The sequence below is a fragment of the Perna viridis genome, chromosome 9, assembly GCF_037379345.1.
Source record: "Perna viridis isolate PV_CMFRI_1.1 ecotype Kerala chromosome 9, ASM3737934v1, whole genome shotgun sequence".
Classification (NCBI taxonomy): Eukaryota; Metazoa; Mollusca; class Bivalvia; order Mytilida; family Mytilidae; genus Perna; species Perna viridis.
The window spans coordinates 42,189,193-42,205,754 of NC_142453.1; the positions used below are offsets into that span (position 1 = coordinate 42,189,193).

Below are 16,562 nucleotides of genomic sequence, written 5' to 3' on the forward strand. Positions count from 1 at the left end.
TGTCTGGTCTTTGTCCCTGGATTACATTCTTTTGATTACCGCTATAACCTTGGTTCCCTTGATTATTCTTTACTATGAGAAAGATTTCAACCTTTCGAAAGATTTACAAATATTGACATACTAATTGGGTTCATTATCGTTTGGCTTTGTACTATACCTTTACAATGTGTGTGTGGATGATCCAATTCAATCTCCTTTGTAACATTCATAGGAAAAGTACAGTATATTGGTGCATGTTCCATACAGGAGGAAACTGCTAGCGACCATGAAAATGTCACTTTTTAAAAAAAAAATATCTGGGTTTCATTAACCGTCTTCCCAGTGATGTTTTTAGCTCCCTAAAAATCAGGTGTATTTTTTAAGTAAAAATTATCTATTAAATGCAATTAAAAATGTACCACTCTACATGATACAGATCGATTGGACCGCAAATGTTAAATACAAATTTGGAAGATATGTTAACGTATAGAATCATGTATCAATTTGATCCTATAGAGCAGTGTAGCACATTATGAGACGTTGTATAATATTAATTTGTTGTGACATGCATCATTAATTTGATCCTCTATCCTACATAATAACATCTAGATGAACTGTCCCGTACTACCATACCTCGTGTACTAAGTTACAGCCCTAGATTAATCCTACGAGGATTAATGACCCGGCCAGCGAAAGCTCTATTTTTATATAGCCTAGCTGGCCGAGTGGTCTAGGGCGCTTGACTTTGTACAGGCGTTGTTGCCATAGATGTCACAGCGGTACGAGTTCGAATCCCGCGGAAGGAACGACCAAAAATTTGCATCGCAAATTTGAAAGTCATAACATCGTCGGGAATTTTTCAGACCTTTCTATACGTTTACTTTATCTTCCCTGTATCAATTTGATCCGATGGAGCAGTGTAGCGAATAGAATCGTCACATTCTGAGACGTTTATATATATATGTGTGTGTGTGTGTGCAATACGGTGAGAGACTTTGGATATTTAAAATAGGTCATCATATGTTATGCTTAAAATATAAAAAAAAGTTGATGGTTTTGTGTTTTTATTTATTTATTGAAATGGCTATTACTTTTACCTGGTCAGTCCTATAACAAGTATGGACATTTTCATTAAAAATATTGCATTAAGGGTAATGGGAAACTTTGTTTTAATTTCTGGATGGATATTTTGGATAAATGCTTTATGAGTTCGTATGATATTGAAATTTTGTTTTTTGAATTTTGAAATTTTTTTTTTCATAATCCTACATAAAATCAAACGGACAATAAATGAATCGCCGTTAAAGTTTAAGGCTTTTCTAATTCAGTTTCTTGTTCGATGGACACACACGCATCAATTTTTTTGTATAAAAAAATAACCGTTTACATTATCAGAAAATGCGTTCCTAACTATTTATTTTACTTTTTCATTTCTATCATTTTTATCAAAATAAAGTATCAATGCCGCATTACAGAACCGTCGACAAAAAAGGGATATGCTAATTTGGAATTGACATCGAGAACGCACATTAGATTTGAGGAAATACGCCAAATATAACAATATTAACTGGTTCAGTGAAATGAAACTTTCCTCAGTCCAAAAAAGAAAACAATGGATCTTCAACTTACATTGATACGTTCTTTGAACAAAAGATACATTGAAATGGTCTTATTTGTTTTTTCATAATCAAAAATGAGGTAATTTTGTGTAAAAAAAATTCAATAAATAAAACAAAAATAGTTGTTTTTAATTTTTATTGTTAAGACAACCAATTTCAAGTTTTTTTCCAATACTATAATAATAATTTTTAATCTTGTATCAGTATGGCACAGTTTGATACGACTACAGAGGGCGTACAATGAACCGCTTGGGCAAGTATGATACACTTTCAAAATTGATACAGCTTTACGACAAACGTAATGACCTTTCATTCAGAATTGTCAACTTTCCTTTCATCTGCGGCAACATCACTTCAGCACCTACATATAGAGTGTTCATATCACAACTCATACGTTATGCCAGAGCTTGCCGAAACTACGCAGACTTTTTGTATCACGATAGAACTCTAACAAATAGGCCTCAGGAACAGGGTTATGTTGTTACAAGATTGTAGTCATCACTACACAAGTTTTATGGTCGTCATCATGAACTCGTGGATCGTTATGGTGTATCCATCTGCATCATGAAAACTGATTTATTCAACAGGTTCCTTTTCTGGCTTGTCTACCCCGGACTTGACTTTTTATGAGCAATTCGGTGGGTGTTTCTAGAAAAGCAGAGGACGCTTACCCTACCGGTGCACCTGGTTCATGCTCCCAGTTTTTAGTGGAGTCCGAGTTGCTCATGTACTTTTGTTATTTTGTATGTATGATTTTAGTTACTTTATGTTCTTTGTTGTGTATGTCTGTTTTCTATGTCTGGTCTTTGTCCCTGGATTACATTCTTTTGATTACCGCTATAACCTTGGTTCCCTTGATTACTCGTTTAATTTTGAATTGACTTTAGATTCATGATAAGAATTTCACCAGAACTGAAGTGACCTGTTTTGCCTTTAATTCATGAATGGTACAAGTCCCATCCTCAAAAGTCAATCCCATCCTTCCGCAGCTTTTCGTACAATTCAAAAAAGATTCACATACTAATTGTCAAGTTATTGTCCGGACGTCATGTAAATGATCGTTAACAATTATACTCATCGCAACAACCTGAATATATTGATTTGCATAGTGCTGTTTGAAACTACTGCAGATGTCGAATTACTGAGCATTTAGGGAAACATTTACACACAATTGAGCATATGTTTTATTACTGATACCCATCTTGGTCCCTTATTCTTAAACGTTTAAGGTTAATTACTCATAAAACTTGAACAAAGAACTTTCTTGTGTGGTATGAATGCCCGTAGTACGATTTCATTCGCACTTACTCTGATCATCTACATACACCAATGGTGTACAATTTTGTTAAAATTGCTTTAGTGGTTTAAGAGGAGTTGACCATTAACCTTTCAGGGGGACTTGGTTTTCTCAGAATTGTCTTTTATTTGTGCACAGCGCGCATAACATATGTACCTTTCTAACGTATGTAAGCGAATTATTTTTTTTTCTATTTTTATTCACATTACTTATTTTCTAAACTATCCCTTACCAAATTATCTTTTCTCCAAAGTCACGGTCGAAAGATTTTTAACACCCCCACCCTGGAAGTTTAATAGTTCGTCGATAAGCAAAGTTTCATATCGTCATGCAAATGCACTTTCCTGGAAAAAATGGTTTAATCTGTGACTAAGAAGCTGTTTTATCGGTCCCAGGTTTAATTTGACCCAGGGGTATGGGAGGACATAATGTTTTACGACGACACCGACAAACGCAAAGAGAAGACTTTAAAAGTTGAGATCGCCCATTGAGGAAAAAACAAACTCCATTAATTTAAAATACACTTGCAATAAACAATCTGACTGCTCCAGATATGCGTTGCGTCAATGACGTATTTTTGCAGCAATTAATTCAAGATTAGCAGTCTCTACCTGTAACCCTGGTGCTATTAACTGGTTATCCTGAGCATGCTAAGGCTTCGCCCAAGTTTTCATTCCATTGCCAGTGAACAGCAAGATAGTACCCTTGACTTTTATTTTATAAAAAATTATTCTTATGTGCACGCTATAGGAGGCCTTCTTGGTCTGGTTTGAGGGTGTTTTGTCATTGTTGAAGACCCTGGTACAACATCAAGAAGCAGAAAAGGCATCAAAGCCCTATTCCTTGATATTGGTTATTTTCAACGTATCGTGTGATTTTTTTTCAGACGCACATTCACTTTGTAACCATCCTTTTATATGTACATGTATATATATGTGATAAACCCCCAAACTGGGACTTGTTCGTTCATTTTTTAATGGTTTAATTAGCGAGAAAAGTCGAAAGGGGACCTTGCAGCATTTTGTCCTATTATTAAATAATTACGCCTAATAATGCTTTCAAGTAGGTTATCAAAGTGGTCTCTTGCTAACTCGAAAAATATTTTTTTTATCTAGCTTGAATTCGAACTTGCATGTACTTTTGTGCTTAACAATTGTACAAAGTTTTGACACGGACAGACAGACGGGCACTCAACTGACTTTTTATGCATAATAAAAAATTAAGGCTTCATTCACACTTTATCCGAACTGTGCATTTTGGTCGAACAAAACTTATTATCATACAATGTAATAGAAAAAGACAACTACATGTATACTATAACCTTTTCAGGCTTGGTACAACATTTTTTACGTCGTTCTAAATGTGTGAAAATATCATTTCCCGTTTGTTTGTGATTGATAGTCCAGTCGTTTTATGTTGTTTTTGTTTTGGGTGGTGATGGGGTCGTACGCAAGGGGGGCTGGGTTGAACAACCTTTAATTTTCTGAAACCTCTGCTCCACCCAGTTAAAAGGTGCATAATAAATAATTAAAATTTAAATAATTCAATATTTTACTAAAAAGAATGGCGAGGGGTTTACCAGTCATGTCAGTTTACACACAAAAAGGGGGAGGGGTCCGGACATCGGGCGCAGATGTTTACACATAGAAGGAGGAAGGTTTATTTCGACACGTTGTTCGCATTTCCATGTGTGGAGAGTTTTGCATCTCAGAGAAATGGTGGATGTCGCTTAGTAAAGTAAAATAATTAACGTACAATACTCATGTAACACATGTGCATATGATCCGAACAGTACGTCGATTAAGCATACACGAAAGCGTATTTTAACACACGGGCCAATGTCGGTCTCCGTATTGGGATATTTTTCACAAAAATCGCGTAGAAAAACATTGTTTCAAAGACAACTTTAGGAAGTACACAGCACTACATTCATACCTAAAAAGTATCCAATATACGGTTGGAACACTTATATGATCGCTGTTAGTACACAAAAAAGCAGCTGATTTATGATGTTCTTTAGTTATTTAACTCTCAATATGGTGATGATTCGATAATATTAGAATCTCTACAGGCCAAATTTGATACATCAATACCTTTGTTAATAACAGGAAGTTTGAGAAAAGTCTTAAAACATTTTCAGTTTTGTCAATTCAAGGAAACTGCGTATAGTAAGAATAAGAAATGATTATAAGTGCTATTTCATATCGCGGGCTACAATGTGAAATTTCATTACATTCGTTCAACACTGTATGAAATTTTGTTACTTTGATATAAGAAACCTAGCATAGAAGACTATGTCGTCAATATTATTTAAATGAAATTCTGTGGTACAAGCATGTGTAATTATAGCCATTTCAGAGAACACCGAGGAAGCGCGACTGAAAATAATAACATTTTACTTTTGAAATTCCAAAACAAATATTATTACGACTACAAGTATTACAGGCAAACAGTGTTTTGACACTGTCCCTATGCAATAACTATATAACGAAAACTGTATACGCATATAGATATAATAAATGTTCCACGAATTTCTATACAACAATTAATTAAGATTTGAGGAGGATTGGTTGTAATTTGAATTTATTTTTTTGAACTTTAGTTTATAACGGTGTAAAAATGTTTCAACACAATAACATGAGTACAAAATATAATTGTATGTATCCGAATATAAACGAGATATTTTTTAACAATCGGGCATATCAAAAACAATTAAACTGAATGTCTCATGTAAATAAGTTATGACATAAATTCGCATATTTCATCAAATGGTCATGTAATAAATCGGGATGTGAATATATTTGCTCGAATTCTTTAAGATCATTTTCAGTAACTAAAAACTCAAAATCTACCTAAATTGAACTTCTTTAAATATGCTTGCAGCACTCAGATTGCTATTAGACAGCACTTTTGTACGTCTTGACAAAACCGTTTGTCCATCGTCAGGTTAATAGAATACGCATTGGAACCAATTGTGCACCACTTATTGCGGACAATTTACGGATAGAATAAGGAAAGACCCTTGCAAACAACATTTGGTAGAAAAATTTAATAGCACTTTTCGATATTGGAAGATATTTTGGCTAAATAAAACGACGACTTAAATACTTAGACAAATGATGTATACTTTGTAGAACCGTCTTAAGAATAAAGAATTCCGTTTCTTGTTTTAAGTGTAACGGAGATGACTGTAGCTAACTGATATTTTAATATTATTGTTTACTTATCAAACTAGCTGTTCACGTGATTTGGCTATGGTCATGTGACACTGTTACCGATGTAAATAGTCGTAACGTTAATTTTGAGCTTTTTGTTTTACGTCAAATGTTCGAGTCTCAGTATTTTTAATAAGCTCAGTTTATTTCAAAAGTAGTTTTACCCAGATCGAGTTCATAACACCAGAGTTGATATCATTGCTCTGATAGTTTGATTCATTTTAATTAAGTATTTAAGCGAGAGCGTGGCGCGGTTTATCGCTTCTTCTACAGATAGCCAGTTCAGGTGTGTATCACACCGTTTTTCTACTTTAAGACTGTTACAGTCTGTACGCTCTTTGTTTCTGACCTATTTACGGTTTTGCCGTTTCTCCCAAAGGAACGAAACATTCCGGAGGATATTTGTGGAATTTTTGGCTTACTGATTTAGAGAATGATTTTGGATATTCAGGCTTTTTTCACCCTAAACATTTATACTTATTGGTATCTGTCGACCGTCGAGCCGTGTTGAAAAGTAAATTAGTAATTAAGGTTGGTCAACAGGTAGGATTTCAAATCCCGCGCTTTCCTGTGAACGATGTTTAGGTCACAATCTTGCATTCTTTTCCCCATAGGCGTCTATAGTATACCTTAAATTTTCATTATTTTTTTTTTAAAAATAGACAAGGAGTTTCAATCTAACTTTTGAAAATGTTTTTCAATTAAGGAAATATCAAAAATAATTTTTAGGTCCATTTAAAAAAAAGGCTCGAAATCCCGATTCGTACGTCGGGAAAGAAGCCTTGCTATGTTTAAACTTTTTTTTTCAATTTTTTACCCGACTTTTATGTATGGCATGTAGTACCAACAAAAATTATTGCTTGACGTACGTAGCCTGATACGCCCCTGACTTCAAAGAATTTGGACTTAAGTCTTTTTGGTTGCAGATCTAGACACCGGTATGATACGGAGTACCTATATATATATATATATATTGACAATTTTAAACTGTTAATACAGAATTTTTAGACCTTTATGGAACTTTAAAGTGTTCACACTCATCCACTTTGAAAGAATATGTCATGTTTGAAGAATTTTGACTGAAGTATATTAGTCGCAGTCACCTAATCGATAGTTATATTACATAAAAATAGCATTTCAGTCAATAATTTCGGAAATAGAAATAACCAGTGCTCGCACTCATACATTTTGCAACAATAAGAATTAAATGTGTCACAGCCTTCCGCATAATAGTTACATATGGAAAAAAATGAATTTCAGTCAATAATTTTATACCCTCAAGCAAAATAAAAGTGTGCGCACTCATACATTTTACAGGAAAATTTATATTGAAAAATTTAGCATTTTAGTCATTAATTTTAGAACCCCATGGAAATTAAAAGTGTGTGCACTCATACATTTTGCGAGAATATGACATTTTTTGAAGAAGTTTGACACAAGTTTATTTGTCACAGCCACTATATGATAGTTATATTGAAAAATTTAGCATTTTAGTCAATAATTTTAGACCCTCATGGAAATAAAAAGTACTGGTACTCATATTTTTTGCAAGAATATGACAATTTTAAAGAATTTTGACTCAAATTAATATGTCACAGATACTATATGACAGTTTAATATTGAAAAAAATAAGCATTTTAGTCATTAATTTTATACCATCAAGCTAATTTAAATTGTATGCACGCATATATTTTGGAAGACCATGATATTTTTAAAGAATTTAAAGAAAATTTGGCTAAAGGAAATGTGTCGCAGTCACCACATTATAGTTAGATTGAGAAATTCAGCGTTTTAGTCATTAATTTTATACTCATTTAGAATTAAAAGTGCTGGCGCTCATACATTTTGCATTAATATGACATTGTTAAAGAATTTGGACTCAAATTAATGTGTCACAGAAACTATATGATAGTTTTATTGAAATAATAAGCATTTTAGTCAATAATTTTATAATTAAAAGCAAATTAAAAGTGTGTGGACTTAAATATTTTGCAAGAATATGACATTTTGAAAGAATTTTTACTCCAAAAAAATGTGTCCCAGTCCCCAAATGATTATTAGATTGAAACTTTTAGCATTTTAGTCATTCATTTCAGACTCTCATGGCCATTAAAATTGCTGGCGCTCATGCATTTTTCAGGAATATGACATTTATAAAGAATTTTGCCTCGAAATAATGTATCACAGTTACTATATGATAGTTCTTTTGACACATTTAGCATTTTAGTCATTAATTTTAGACCCTCATAGAAATTAAAAATGTGGCCACTCATACATATGCCAGAATATGCTATTCTTGAAGAATTTTGACAGAGATATATGTCACAGTCACTAATATGATAACTGTATTGAAAAACATTTTAGTCCATAGTTTTAGACCCTTATGAAAAAAAAACTCCTCGTACGCATATACTTTGCAGAACTTTTACTGATATAAAGCTGTCACAGTCATTAATATGAAACTAACACTTTTTATTTCTACATTTTCTACATATAAGACCATGTTGATAAGTTGGAATTGTTCACACTCAGATTCGTTACTGAAAGTTGCATTTTGAAGAATTTTGACCGAAATATTTTGGTATCAGTCACTAATTTAATGCTAAAATTGTCAATTTAACATTTTTAGAATGATGTGTGACCCTTATTCTATTAAAAGTAGCTTTCACTCAAAAAGTACTTTGTCAATCTTGAACTTCGTGAGAATTAGCAAACATCTGAAAGTTTTTGGTTACCACTTTTACACTTAGAACAGAAACATAGACTTACAATTTTATAATTAAATAATTTAACTTAATTAATATCACAGGTGTATGACAAAATGTAAAAAAATACATGTAAAAATGATAATATTTGAATGATGAGTGACTGGACCGTGATCGACGAAAATTGATACATGAACAATGATCGAGTGATTGTGAGATGATGATCAAGACGAGCTCTCTATATACAACTGGAACTTAAATGTTAATTTTAAAATCAAGATTTTTTTCCTAATCGGATTAGCTAATTTACATTAGTCACACAGTTTCATTTATTAATCGCGGATTTCTAAATTACATCACACAGAATAGAAAGATTTAGTGTCAGGAACTGTCCAGTTTATAACAGCTTTTCGTATTTTCTTTGTCAGGACCCAGGACAGTTTCTATCAGGATCTGTCCTGGAATAGGGCAAAATGTTTACTGACCCAAGACAGCCTCTGTCAGACCCTGTCAGGATGTCTGTTCTATCTGCTGTCGTAGAACAAAAATCTTGACAGATTCTGACAGAATTTAAAAGAGGTTAGAAATGATCGGAACTGTATTTAAGTTACATGTAAAGCCAGTCACCTCCAGTTAACCAGCTAAACCGGTTATTTACTCATAGGCGTTACGCATTTATAAGCGTTATACACCATTGTTTTACATAACTTCGTTAAATAAACTGTATGTTTCCACTTGTAGTTCTTATTCACAGTGTTTAATGACAGAGCCCAGTGTATGAACAATCCACGCGGGGTGTACTGTATGAGGTTTGGTCATAGGTAGTTGTTATTGACAAGTAAATCTAGAAAAGCAAATTAATCAGCGAACATTTAAACACTTGCCATCATTCATTAAGAGCAGATCACACTACTTAAACAGTTAGATTGGTATTATTGTAGTCTTAGATTTTAAAGTGTTAAATGGTCATTTTCGCTGACAAACTTGCACATACTGAATACTCCCGTTACATTTGGCGCCCAACTGAAAAAAACCACGGGGTTCGGTTCAATAATGAGCTAATGTTGGAGACGTTCGTGGTACTAAGACTCTTAAGATGGGGGAAATGTGTTAGGACGGCCTACCTGCGTTGTAGTAGGTAGTGAGATTTAAATAGCCAGTTAATTGACTTGGCTAAAGGATTAAATCTTTAGCAGAATCAGTTTGTCGCTGGCTTGTCACCAAGGGTTCGATCCTCAGTGGCGGAGTGTAATTTTAGGAGTCAAATCATGCTCTCCCGTTACATAAGAATTCATATTGATATTGGTTAACTTGGTACTAAATTTAGCGATAAAAAGGAATATTTCATACCCTAGCTAACTATCCGTTTATAGATGGCGACAGTGATATTCTAAAAGCACGGAAAGCTCAATACTCACTCAATAAGATGACTAAACCGTTGAATAGGCTTATTCGTGAGGGATGTATTAATGTTTTGTTATCAAATCGTTAAATTCTGGTATTAACATTGATTCGCTCATAGAGACTTCACATATATATTAAAACACGATATTTACTAGCATTTTTGTTTTAGCATTACATTGATCGTATCCTTATTATATGACTTATGAGGTATCGTGGTTCTCAACCTTGCATAGGAAGAATAGGGATTGATTTTGTATAGGAACACAATTTTTGTATGTTTAAACTGGTCTGGAGCTAGCATGTCAATTAACTGCTATTAGTCCTAAGTTTGTACATTTGTATAACTTATAATCAGTTTCTTTTTTTTCTTTCTTAACAAGAGACGTTTTCAAGTGACTTTTAGGTGTGATTAATTTTGAAATATTTTTTCCATAGTGGCCAGATGTTAAAAGGGGGAGGGGTGTGATCACGCCAACGTACTTTAACCCCGCTGTCCCAAGTCAGGAATTTCTGGCCTCTTTATGTATTATTTCGTTTTCACCTTCAGTTATTTTTTATGTTACTTGAGTACGTATGAGCAACTCTTTCGCTGTACTTGTGAAAAATGGTTTTTTGAGGCCAGCTGCAGCCTGCCCTGTGGTTTGAGGGTTTCCTTGTCGTTTAATGAAGAAGAATGGGTAACCTTAAGCGGACATTTTCTACCCAGTGGGGTTGTTGTCTATTTGTCATATTCATGATACCAATTCTTGTTATATTCAATTGTTTGGCTGTGGACAGATCAAGCAACTTCACAAAAAATGAACAATATTGTTTCATTAGCAACGTGAACATGACTGTAACAATAGTCATTAATACTTACAGACAAATGTTCCAGTTAGCGCTGTTAAATTTTTCCGCATATTAGAAGCACCATAAGAACAGGTATACTCGCAGTTTAGGTCATCGATAGTAAATGTGTGTATCACTAATGTGTAAGTACAATGTCCTTGCATGATACTGTATTTTCTACCATCCCTACATTCTGAATCATAGCACAATGAACCATAGTGTTTTCCGCCAAGCCACTGTTTCAAGGAATTTCGGCAACCAGTTGAGTTGTCAGAAATTGCACATAACAAGTATACTTTAGAATAAAATACAGCTGGGTTGGAATTAAGTTTCCAGGTAACCAGTTCTAAACATAATCTTACTCAAATAAGAAATTATATTACATGGTATCTGATCTTTATAAAATGCGGTGTATCACTAATGTGTACGTTCAATGTTCTTGCATGGAACTGTATTTTTAACAATCCCTACATTCTGAATAATAGGACAATGAACCATGGTGTTTTTCGCCTTGCCACTGTGCACAGATGTCGAACCTATACAGTTCAGACAGTTTTAACGTGATACGACTTGATGGAACAATTTTAAAGTAGTTCATACATTAGCATGTAACCATTATCCTTACATCAGAAAAATGCTTATTCAAATAAGAAATTATATTACATGGTATCTGATCTTTATAAAATGCGGTGTATTACTAATGTGTACGTTCAATGTTCTTGCATGAAACTGTATTTTTAACCATCCCTACATTCTGAATAATAGGACAATGAGCCATGGTGTTTTTCGCCTTGCCACTGTGCATAGATGTCGAATCTATACAGTTCAGACAGTTTTAACGTGATACGACTTGATGGAACAATTTTAAAGTAGTTCATACATTAGCATGTAACTATTATCCTTACATCAGACAAATGCTTGTTTTGATCCCTTATTCATATATTGTTCTAGACACAATACAACCACAGTGGTCAACCCTGAACAGTTGGGGCAAATATGGACACAACATACAAGCTTGATACAGTTCAGATTGTGATTAAATGTTTGGCACAAGGTAGAATTCTGATATAGAGTGAAACTGTTAAACACACTTTTAGTTTTCCATTTATTTCTTTATCTGACCCGATTTCAATAACTGAAAAGTAAACAAGAGGTAGCAAGCTATGTACCCCCACTCAACCTGGAAAGGGGAGAAACTGAGGCGATCAGTAAACAGGAAGTAGATGAGCGAGGAACCTAAAAAGAGGAGAAATGGTAAAGGTCATCATGCAAAAGCAATATATCAAATATCTAGGCATTCCCTCATATAGAAGCAGACATAATAATGTTAGGAAAATGTCCATTATGTACTGCCTGAAAATGACAAAGTCAGTCGGTAAACAGGAAGATGAGTGAGGAATCTGAAAGGGGGCGACACGATACAAGTCATCAAGCAATATACCAAGTATCTAAGGTTTCCCTACAATAGAAAGAGTTATCAAGGGAACCAAGGTTATAGCGGTAATCAAAAGAACGTAATCCAGGAACAAAGACCAAACATACATAAAGTTACTAAAATCATTAATACAAAATAACAAGCTGGGAAACCTGTTACAAATGTGTAACAGACGGACAGACGAATGGACAAGGTGATTGCAATATAGTCCAAAACAAGTCAAAGAATACCAGTAGTTTCATTTATGATAATTATAATTATTTGATATTGATATTATGATCATATCAGTGAAGACCGAACAGTGTTAATAATACAATTAAATAGACGAATTTATTGAACTATGCATTTCCTTCAAGAGTATTTTTCTAGTTTTGACATAAAATATATAACACTTTGAACAGTTTTCAATTTGTAAAAAGGCAACTTAATGCTATACCCCTTCTTCCCCTGGATCCTCTTATAAATATATAGCTAGTAAGAACAAGAGGCTCCCAGGAACCTGAATCGCTCACCTGCTTGAATTTTGCCTTTCAAAGGCAATAAATTTAACAAGTTGTCCAACAATTTTGACTTAAGAAGAATTTGGTAGAAATTATCATAAGGATCATTTCAGCAACCCGAAAGTTCCTTCCTATTTATCATAGTTTTTAATATATTTGCTGAAAACTATATTAAAAACAAAAACATTTTTCACTTTCCAATGGTAATAACTCTTACAAGAAGTCGCCCGACAATTTTTATCCACGAAGACTTTTGTAGGCCTTATAATAAGGATCATTTCAGTTATTGAAAAAATGTGGTTTAACCCAACAAACTACAGTCTGACCCCTATGTTCTATTTTTCATAACAGCGGCCATGCTTTTCGACAGATCAAAAATCCGCGTATGATTTCTATGCAGGATATCTCAAGGATATTCAAACCAAGTTTGGTTTAAATTGGTCAAGTATTCTCAGAGAAGCACATTTTTGAAAGAAATAACATTAAAAATAGCAAAAAAATGCCAAAAAGGTAAATAACTCCAACATGGCTTAATGGCTTAAAACGAAAATAATTTGACCTTAGATAGATCTCATCATGCTAAACACTTGTCCATCTTTCAGAATTTGGCTTAACCTAACGGTTTTGGGATATATGCGAAAAACTTTTGTCTGTCCCCTATGTTCTACTTTAAGTAGCGGTGGCCATGTTTTTGACGGATCAAAAATTCCCACATCATTTTTATGTAGGATGCCCAAAGGAACATTCATGCTCAGTTTAGCTCTAATTGGTCAAGTTGTGTCAGAGGAGTAATGATTACGACGGACGCCAATTGATGGCAATAGCTCACATGGCCTTTGGCTACTCCAAAAATGCTCGAGATTGTCTGGCAAGCTATTTTTCTGACCTGGTGCCATCCTATGAAAAACGAAATTCCAACCTCTTACGTTGTACGAGTAGGCCAGTTGAGCTCATAAGTGCAAAAAAATATGAAAATAGCACTTGAATAAAGGAAATAATGATTGTAAAAAAATAACGAACGCTTCTATCGTGGGTTTAAACGAACGCTTCCAGCGTGGATTACTTTAATGTACATACCGACTGATTGTATACTTACCGCTTTTTATGGAAATGGGTAAACACGTCACGAATAATAGAAAAGCCTTGTAGACAAATTGTTTGAAGGAACATACTCTAGACTTTCTAAACCTGAAAAAAAATTATAAATTGTTAATGTGTTTCTGTTTGAATAAAAACATTATTAAATATTAAAAAGATGCTTGGCATTTAAGGTCAATATTTAAGACACACATCATAAAGTACATGTACACGGAAATATGTGTTAATTGCAATAATTTTTAGAGTTTAGATATTTCGTTAAATGAACCTGTCATTTAATTGAGATTTAAAACTTTGTTTTTGTTAATGAACATTTAGCAATGCCTTTAACGGGGCTAATATCCGCTCGCGGTAGATGATCGATACAGCGATATTTTCAGTTTAAATCAAAGTGCTGAGGCACTGAGCCATTTTAAAGAGTAACCATCTGTTTTAATGAAATGCATATCAATACTGTGTGTTTTCATGGATATTCTTATCTATTACTGCTTTCAGTATTCCTCGTTGTGTACGTTTATATTCACATATATCTTGACACTTTACACCTAAACCATCATTTCTTCAAAAATATGATCTCGACTGGGAATCACTGACTATCAATATTAGATGAATTTTCAAGAATGAATCCACACTTTGAAATTTCGGGTTGGAGATGCTCGAAGTAGAAATGAATCATGTGAAATATGGATGGTTGACCAAGGACCTAACCTAAAAGGAGAAATGAGCAAACAACTTCTCCTTGTTTGTGGTTACTTTGACAGTAATTTGTAATAGATCAGATGAATAAATATGTCAATATTATTAGTTTTTAAACATAATTTACTAAAACTTGTCCTTGTAATTGTTGTCTAGATTAGGCCTTGAGTTGAAAATGACTAAACTATGCATTATTTTGTACAATAAATGATTAAATTTCTCTTTCAATTCAAACAAGGATAAAAACTCTTGTTATCAAAACTACTATTCAATTTAAAGATCTTAAAAAAAAAACAACTTTTAACCTCATATACATTAGCAATTTAAGATTCCAATCAAGTTGGAAAGTAATCAGTCCCCAGTTGGATGATAAACCTAAATCCTTTTGACAATATATTGAAGGTAAAAAGACAGAGACTATTGGTGTATCCCCATTGAGAGGCAATGGTGGCCATCTCTACAGTGACCCACTAACTCAGGCAAATATCCTGAATAAACATTTAAAGAGTGTTTTTACTAAAGAAGATAAAACTTCTATTCCATCTAAAGGCAATAGTCTATACCCTACTATATGTATCAATACTAGTCGCATTAACTAAACTCTTAAAAAACATAAATCCCCATAAAGCTACAGGCCAGGAAAATATTCCAGCCATGTTTTTGAATAAATTTTCAGAAGAGTTATCTTCATTTCTTCATTTTTTCTTTCAAAAATCTATAAATGTTGGTAAAATTCCACAAGACCGGAAGCAGGCTAGTGTAGTACCAATTTTTAAAAGGGCGATAAACATAACGCTATAAACTATAGGCCTGTATCCGTAACAGCTATTTGATGTAAGATCCTCGAACATTAATTAACAAGTAACATCAGAAAACATCTAGACATAAATAATATTTTAAGTGATTGTCTACATGGCTTTAGAAGTAAACGCTCGTGCAAAACGCAAGTAATAACTTGTGTTCAGGACATAGCCAAATTTTTATCAGAAGGCAGCCAAGTAGATGCAGTTCTTTTAGATTTCTCAAAGGCCTTTAATAAAGTGCTGCATGAAAGGTTAATAGACGAACTAAACCTTTATGGAATTAGAAATAATAATCTTAATTGGATAAAAGATTTTTTTTTTATCAAACAGACAATAACAGGTTATCTTAAATGGCATTCAATCTCCTAAATTATCTGTAGATTCATGTGTCCGACAGAGTACCCTATAGAGCCCTACCCTATTTTTATTATTTATTAACGATCTTCCAGAGCATGTATCTAGTAAAGCTAGTCTTTTTTGCTGACGACCGTTTATTATACAGGATAACAAATAAAATAAGTGAATCTAATGAATTACAAAAGGATCCCACAAATCTTGAATTGTGTGAATCAGAATGGCAATTGAAATTTAATCCAGAATGTCATAATATTTCTAAAAAAGCTACACCAAATTCATCTCAATATAAACTGCACAACCACATACTTGAGACTGTACCAGACAGCAAATATATTGGTTTCACGTTAAGTAGTGATCTCGGTTGGAGTCCATATTTTAACAATATAATGGCGAAAGCCAATAAAACCTTAGGTTTTTTACGTAGAAATATGAAACACTGCACACGTAAGGTTAAAAGCCTTACGTACCCATCACTTGTGCTTCCGATCGTAGAGTACCCCTCGCTAGTTTGGGATCCATATAAACAAAACCGAATTGCCCAACTTGAGCAGATTCAGAGAAAAGCTGAAAGGTATGTCTTCAATGACTACACAAATGAAACACCAGGTGCAGTGACTGGCATGATA

General features: G+C 33.7%; 1 protein-coding gene and 1 long non-coding RNA gene across 2 annotated transcripts in view; both read right to left on the reverse strand.

The window, feature by feature from the left end:
- Positions 1-11,096, reverse strand: part of LOC148608598 (uncharacterized) — a 70,935-nt gene extending 59,839 nt beyond the window's left edge. Inside the window, exon 1 of the mRNA XM_088544870.1 lies at positions 11,079-11,096. The gene's annotated coding sequence lies outside the window, so the exon portion shown is untranslated. The remainder of the gene's footprint in view (positions 1-11,078) is intronic.
- LOC148608600 (uncharacterized) overlaps positions 1-16,562 on the reverse strand; it is a 40,354-nt gene that overhangs the window by 10,676 nt on the left and 13,116 nt on the right. The window contains exon 2 of the long non-coding RNA XR_015915105.1: positions 14,079-14,170. This is a non-coding gene — a long non-coding RNA (uncharacterized LOC148608600). The remainder of the gene's footprint in view (positions 1-14,078; positions 14,171-16,562) is intronic.